This window comes from Meriones unguiculatus, chromosome X, assembly GCF_030254825.1.
Source record: "Meriones unguiculatus strain TT.TT164.6M chromosome X, Bangor_MerUng_6.1, whole genome shotgun sequence".
NCBI lineage: Eukaryota > Metazoa > Chordata > Mammalia > Rodentia > Muridae > Meriones > Meriones unguiculatus.
In genome coordinates this window covers 100,036,740-100,045,001 of record NC_083369.1, presented here as the reverse complement: position 1 = coordinate 100,045,001, position 8,262 = coordinate 100,036,740, and the positions used below count along the sequence as shown (strand labels likewise).

General features: G+C 39.4%; 1 pseudogene; it reads right to left on the bottom strand.

The window, feature by feature from the left end:
- Positions 1-6,677: 6,677 nt before the first annotated feature.
- Positions 6,678-7,866, bottom strand: LOC110541646 (Y-box-binding protein 1-like; annotated as a pseudogene).
- Between the last annotated feature and the right edge of the window lie 396 nt (positions 7,867-8,262).

Genomic DNA, 8,262 nt, shown 5'->3' with positions numbered 1-8,262 from the left:
GTCCAACCAATGTCTGGCCCAACCTGAGACATACTCCATGGGAAAGAGCTTATCCCTGATACTATTAATGATACTCTGCTATGCTCACAGACAGGAGCCTAGCATAGCTGTCCTCTGAGAGGCTCCACCCAGCATCAGATTGAAACAGATGCTGAGACTTGCAACCAAACATTGGGAGGAGGACAGGGAGTCTTATGGAAAACTGAGGGAAGAATAGAAGGACCTGGAGGAGTCAGGAGCTCTGTAAGAATACTAAAAGAGCCAATTAACCAGGGCCCAGAAGGGCTTGTGGAGACTGAAACACTCAACCAAGGACCATGGCATAGACTGGACCTAAGCCCCCTACGCAGATGTAGCATATGAGCTTCTCAGGATTCGTGTGGGTTCCCTAGCAAGGAGAGCTGAGGCTGTCTCTAAAATGGACTCTGATGCCTTCTTTTTTTCTCACTCCCCCTGGTGGCGTTGCCTTGCCAGGCCACAGGGGAAAAGGGTGCGCTCAGTCCTGATGCAACTTGATGAACTGGGGTGGCTGAGTTGGTAGTGTGGGCTCTGCTTTTCTAAGAAATAGAGGAGGAGACGAGGGAACAGGGAGGGTGGGTGGGACCAGGAGGAGAAGAGGGAGGGGGCTACAATAGGTATGTAAAATGAATAAATATATAAAAAATTTTAAATATTCAATGTTTTAAAAATTAAAACCTGTAATGCTAGAGTGACCAACACAGATCTCACATATAGAGAATTCTAGAAGCCACATACTTGTAGCACATACATAGTATGAGGCTTCACATCTTCTCTAGAACAGTAGTCATCCTTCACTTACAACTCACTGTTACATGCTGTGCGCTATTCTGTGCATGATTTCTTTTATTCCCTTTATCAAGCAAGTTGGGTTTTGATGTTCATACTTCTCTGAATTTGCTTTCTGCAGATCATCCCTACCACTTAACATTCTGCCCTTTCTCGCTTCTCTGTTTCTTTAAGTCTTAACTTAGATATTATTTCCTCTCAAAAGATTTTCATTGACTATCATATTCCCATTCTCAGCACTCACATAGGACCCATCACAGTGCAGCGTCTAAGTCTCTTGCACATGCGTTTTTACATTTCCTGTCTGATGATGTATTTGTTGAGGCCAGGGACCCTTTCTGCCCTATTTAGTATTTAATCATATGGTCTGTCTCAGCATCTGATATACAGCTTGCCTGAAATTTAAATGAATATTGTTTCAGTGTTACTTTACTACCACAAAAATAAAACAGCTTCATTTATAAACTGTCCTTGAAACTCACTGAAAAACCTGATTCTGTCACAGGAAAGTTTAATGTAGGAGTTTATCAGTCTGTATTTCTCTGAGAAAGGCATTTATTCATTCAAGGGAGATAGAAAAATAAAACATGAAAGGTCTTCAAGCCTCTTGCATCTCTGATTATTTGTAACTATTACAAATATCTGCCTATTTCACTCTCCTAAATTGTTTGATTCAGTTTAAGGCAGTGCCATCTCCAATCTACAGGACCATACTAAGAGACAGCTATCAAAACAAGGTTGACAAATAAAAATACAAGGGAATGAAGCCAAATATTTTCGTTTGTCATAAAAATTTTCCACAGCCAGGGTTGGTCAATAGCTTGGCACTTCACATAACCTTATATTCCCTGATACCTTGTTGGAACATGAGCTAAATAATGACTAAGGGAAAAGTGCCAGCCACTAAGTTGCCAAAAGACACAATTATCATCAAACATGGTGCTTTGGAGAAGGCAGATCCAATTCTGCCGAATTCTATTTTACTTGTCATCTTTTTTTTTTTGTATGAAAGTAACTTAACAAATACATTGTCCTTATAGCAGCTGACTTATCTTGCCAAAGAATTGACATCATATAGTCAGAATTCCTCACTGTGAAAAGCATTGGAAAATTAAATGGGAATACCCGATATGTCTACCAACTCCCAGAGTTGGGTCTTAGTAAAAGCAGAAAGCACTAGGAAAGGGTGTCACCAGTACATCTTGTTTGTAAAATTGTAATAAAGTTTTTAAACATCAAGAAACAAGTACATTAAGTAGTAGATGAGTCTCCAGAAAGAATTCAATTACTTCTCCACAAAATTATCTAATGAGATGCTATTGCTTGAGACCTTCTCCTGCTTTGGGATTAGGTGATGTAAATTGTGGAACCTCTAATGGAACCTCTGTAACGTATCAAAGGTCATCTCTGTAGAGAGAAAGAGAATATTTTCTGTTGAGTTGCATGTGAGCTCATTGTGAACGGTGCAAACTCATAGACTGATGCATTTTTTTGGACTTGGCACCAACCAAAACTTATATAACATATCTACATTGGAATCATATGTATGCTAGATGCTTAGAAAAAAGTTGGCATAGATAAATGCTTGCTTATGTTTATGTTCACGTTACCCTTTTAAATAGAGCTTAATTAACTTTACTTTCAGTTCCTCTAACAGAGTCATCTGGACTGGGACTAGATTAGATTCCACAGAGAAAAGATGTTAAAAGATTATTTTTCCTTCAGAAATCCTTTTATTCTTTCTTTTTGTTGTTGCTGTTGTTTATTCATCCTGTTTTGTTTTTGTTTTGAGATAGTATCTTACTATTCTGCTTAAATGAATTAGAACTTCCTAAGTAGATCAAGCTGGTCTTGATCTCACAGAGATCTGCCTGCCTCAGCCTCCCCTGAGTTGGGGGATAAAAGGTATGTGCCTCCAATTCTGGATATTTCTGGAAATATAATAAGTTATCTATCAACTGTGCTCTCCCTGGGAAGGAGAGAGGCAGGTGCTGAAATAGAATTATGAGTTCAAATGTTTACTGTAAGTAATGTAAATGAAAGCTTCAAAGACAAGGGAGCAAAAACAGATATAGCATACCCTAAGGCTCTGATACCCATGAAAGGAAAAGGAAGAGAATATAGTTTTGGGCAAGGGGAACATCACACTGTGGTTCTGATTTGAAAAGTCTCCCTAAACCCCTGAGAGAGATGTAGAGCAAAAATTTCCCATGGTTGAGTCCAGTGATGATGGGGAATGTCTAGGCCCTAATACCCTTGCAAGTTATCATTGCTCGATAGATGTCCATATAAAGTATGTCTGAAGGAGAAGCTGTAGGTATTACTATATAGAGAGTGTCAGATCAGGGAACTGTATACACTGAATGGTAGGTTCTTTCTTAAGATAACCAATCAGCATTCCAAAAAGAAAAACAACAACAATAACAAAATCTCTTCTGACCTCATTAGCTCCAGCCCACACACATACACATAAAAAAAGAAACATAAATACAATTTTTTGTTTCTATTTATTTATTTTTTAATATTAGTTACAGTTTATTAACTTTGTATCCCAGCTGTATCCCCCTCCCTCATTCCCTCCCAATCTCACCCTCTCTCCTTCATCTCCTCCCTGCCCCTTTCCAAGACCACGGATTGGGGAGGACCTACTCCCCTTTCATCTGACCCTGGTTTATCAGGTATCTTCAGGACTGCTGCAAAGTCCTCTTCTGTGGCCTAGCAGGGCTGCTCCTCCCTCGATGGGCGGTGTGTGTGGGGGGAGATAGGGACTATTTCTGACATAAATACAATTTTTAAGAACAGAATTCTAGAAACTAACCAAAAGCTTTGTAGGAATTCAGAGAGCATTTATTCAAGAAAAATCACTGAACCTCAGTAAGAAGAGTGGCATTCATGGTATTTTATTGCTACATGCTCGGAACCTCAGTGTGTTTATGAGACTAACAGTTGCGATTCCTGATGCTTCTCTCAGTATCGAAAATTCTTTGAGTTCTGAAGTCTTGGAAAATACTTTGAAGTCAGGAACTTGATGTTTTCAGCTTTGCGATTTGCGTTTTCTGGTTCTGTATGAATTGTCAAATTGTTCTATCTTTGTAAGAAATGCCATTGGGATTTCTTAGGTGCTGGATCTTGTAATATGAATAAGAATGGCTCTCCAAAGACTCATGTATTGAATGCTTAGTTACTAGGAAGTGGAACTCCTTTCGGATTAGGATTAGGAGGTATGGCCTTGGAGGAAGTAGGTCACAAACTCTGTTAATCTGTCTCTCTGTTTCTGTCTCTGTGCTCTGTGTCTTTCTCTCACTGTGTGTGTGTGTGTGTGTGTATCTGTCTGTTTCTCAGTCTTGGCCTGTGGATCAGGATATAGCTCTTAGCTACTGATCCAGTGCCATGTGCGTCACTTGATCCCTGCTGTGATGATAAATGGACTAAACCTCTGAAACTGTAAGCAAGCCTCCAATTAAAACTTCTTTTTTCAAGATTTGCCTTGGTCATGGTGTCTCTTCACAGCAATAGAACTGTGACTAAGACAGATCTGTAAATAACTCTTTGTATTATGAACATTTTGATAATATTGTATTCCAAACCATGAACATTAAAAATGTTTCTAATTGTTTATATGTCTTTTCTGTTTTTCTTTAATGTCTTATAATTTTTGATGTACAAGTCCTTCAAGATCATTAGTCATTGTGAGTGTTTGGCCCTTGATTTGACATATGTCACCACTACCATTCCCACAACTCAAGGAAGATCATGGAAGAGGGTGTATGAGGAATATAAGTGATGGAGAATGGGAAAGAAGTACTGGAAACTCCTGTCTTCTGAACATGACATAGTAATTGTCCTTTTGAATTCCCAGGAGCTCTAGTACCATGTAGTTCAATCCAGTCATGAGACTCTACTCCTGCTGAAGAGCTATTGGAAGCTGATGGCAGCTGGCACTGGGAGAGTCAGTTTTATTCATGGATGTGGCCCTGAATATCTAAGTTATATATGTATAAATTATCAAAAAAAAATTTTTCAAAGTTAAATACCCAAAGAATAACCATAGTATTGGGAGTATTCAACAACCTGGCATATATGCTAGACTACATTCTTGTCACAAATGAATTTTCCTAAAGATAGGTGTGCATGTCCATGTGTTTGCCAATGCAACAGAAACAAATTACTTCTGAAAACACAACAATTATTAGTCATCAGGAAAATGCTAATCAAAACTACAAAATCAAAAGCTTCTCTTGATAATCTCTGGAGTGGTGCTTCTTCTCTGATCTCAGTAGGCTGGCAATAATAGTAATGATGATAATAATAATCATAATAATAATAAACAGAAAAATAACAAGTGTAGAGGGGGATTGGGGAAACTGAAACCCTCATCACTGCTTATGAGAATGTCAAATGGCACAGCAGCCACTTTGGAAAATAGTTTGGCAGTTCTTCAAAAAATGAAATATACAGCTAACATATGATCCAGTAATTCTAGTTCCCTATACCTAAGAAAATCATAAACATTTATTCCCCCCACATGTATATGTATATGCACAACAATTTTACATGAACAGACAATCCAAGATACTTTTAAAATTATTTGATATGTTCTCCCTTCAATAACATAATTTTTATAAACATATATTTTTTATTTTCTTCAGTTTATTATTTCCTTTTTACACTTAATTTTTTTCAGGCATATCTATTCCATTTAGTACAGAAGCAAAGGCAAATGTCAATTATCATTTTGTTTTTCATCTCAGTTCCATTTAATATGGAAGCAAAGGCAAATGTCAGTTATCAGAGTCTCACAGTACCAGTAAAGACACTGGGATTGGAATTCTCAAAAGCAACCTAGCTCTTGACCTTTGCTGTGATCATCTCTTCTGATCCCAGGGAAAAAAGCAGGTCTGCCTTAGATTGTTTTAGTCTGCACTCATACTCAAAGATGTTCCTTTCCTGCTGGGGATTTCACTGACTCCACCTGTAGTCTCCTTTGCCCTCTTCTCATTTATTCAAGAGGACATCTAAATATTCCAACATTGAGGTTTTGAAGTAAGGGCTTATGCTCATGTCATTTCAGGTAAGAGATGGGTAAGAACAGAAAATGGAAAAGTAATATGAGCAAAATGGAACCGGAGTGGAAATAAACATCACTGGATGTTCCCTAATCAAAGATACTTGTTTCTCATGGTACTGGTACAAAGTTAAAATTAGGTTACCTAAAATAGAGCATTGTGTGTTAGACACGAACTATAGTCTCCTAAGTGCTAATACCGGTATATAATTTAAAACCTGGAGTGATAATTTCATGTTTATGATACCACACATGGTTTCAAACTTAGAAGGAGCAAGAAGTCTTGGCACCTGCTTTGAGCCTTGGCTTGGTCAGTAAGCAGAAAAAAATTACCATTGACTATTCATACCATAGACAATCCAAGATACTTTTAAAATTATTTGATATGTTTCCCCCTTCAGTAACATAATTTTTGTAAACATTTATTTATTTATTTTTTTACTTTCTTTAGTTTATTATTTCATTTTTACATTTATTATTTTTCAGGCATGTGGATTCGATTTAATAAGGAAGCATACATTTTCGTTTTTTATTATTTAACACATTTATTAACCTTTTTTGAAAAAAAATCAAGTTGTAAACTTATTACAAATAAAAGACGAAGTTCTTAAAAATATCAGCTTGCGCAGTTATGAAACAATTTCAAAACCATTGAAGGTGTATTGAGAAAAACCAGGCCTTTTTTCTTAAGAACACGTTTCTCATTACCAAAAAGAGACATCTTTAGGTAAACATAAAAACCCCATGCTGCATAGATAATGTAGATAGTCCTCATGTACCTGGTCAATGGACAAAAAGCAAGCGCTTAGGTCTTCAGCTCCAATCTTTATTCATTTCTTATTGCTGGAATTTCATATTCGTTTCTTCTTGTTGGATGACCAAACTGGATGATGGTAGAGATGGTAAGCTGGCATTTACTCAGCCCCGCCCTGCTCAGCCTCAGGAGCAGGTGAATTCTCAGCTGGCTGATCCGCTGCTTTGGTCTCTTTGCCATCTTGTAATTTAGGGTTCTCTGGGCCCCTGCGTTTGCAATTGAAGTTGGAGCGATTCTGTCGTTGAGGTGGCTGCTGACCCTGGGGATCATCTCCTTGATTTTCCTTGTCCTCTTCATTGCCATCCTCTCTAGGCTGTCTTTGGAGAGAAGGGCTCCTGCGGAATCGTGGTCTGTAACCCCGGCACATATTCTGTCTCACTGGTCTGCCTTGCTCTCCTGCACCCTGGTTGTCAGCACCCTCCATCACTTCTCCTTGCACAGGAGGGTTGGAATACTGTGGTCGACGCCCATAGGGTCTCCGCATGTAGTAAAGTGGGAACCTTTGCCTGCCATAGGGCCGGCGCTGTTGGGCCTGGCCTTCAGGAGCGCTTTCTGATCCCTCACTCTTTCCCCCACTCTCACTGTTCTGGTAGTTTATGTGGTAATTGTGTAGAGACCCTTTATGACGTGGACAGCGTCTACAATGGTTACGGCCTGCTGCGTTTTTACTGCCTTGAACTGGAACTCCACCAGACCCTGTAACATTTGCTGCCTCCTCACCCTTTTCTCCTTCAACATCAAACTCCAGTCTCTCCAGCATCTACACTGCTTATCTACACTGTACTTTCTGGACTTATTCTTCTTTCTGGCAGTCCCTGGTGTCATTCCTGTTGATGAAACCGTATCCATTCCTTACATTGAACCATTTTACTGTTCCCCAAACCTTACTTGGGGTGACGTTCTTGCCCCTACCAGCGGGCACCGCTGATGTGAGGCTGCCTGAGCAGCCACTACCCATGCCTCTGGCAGTGGAGCTGGGTTTGGTGTTGGTGGCTCTGTGGGCAAGAGCGGGTGGGTGCTGGGTCTTGGCCTCTCTGCTCACAGTTGCAGTGTTGGTGACTGGGGCCTGAGGCGACTGCTGCTGCTCCTTGAGGAGTGTGGTGGTGCCTAGGCCGACAGAGGTGGCTGTGCTCTCAAGGCTCTCTAGGGTCCACTCTCGACTACCGATCAAACTCAGCATTCATGTTCTTGCTCTTCATTGCAAATGGGACAAGTGGCTTCTTGTCTTTACAACGTCTGTATACTGCATTCCTCAAGGCACTTGGTGTTATTCCTAAGTTTTTATCTCCATCCTACACACTCTTTATACGTGAGGTCATCCAATAAAATGCGTTCAAGATACCTTTATATGAATTACTCAAGAAGTTATAGCTTTGGATAGTATATCTATTACTTAATAGCTTACAATGATAGGTATTTAGATCAAACTAGGCTTACCTCATATCTTCAGTTCCCTTTTTGCATATTTTATAAGCATCTAAAACTTTCTTTTTTCTTGAAAATATATTTTGATTTCCATCCCACTCAAACCCTGCATTGGCCATTATCTTACAGAAATCAGTATCACATTTAATTA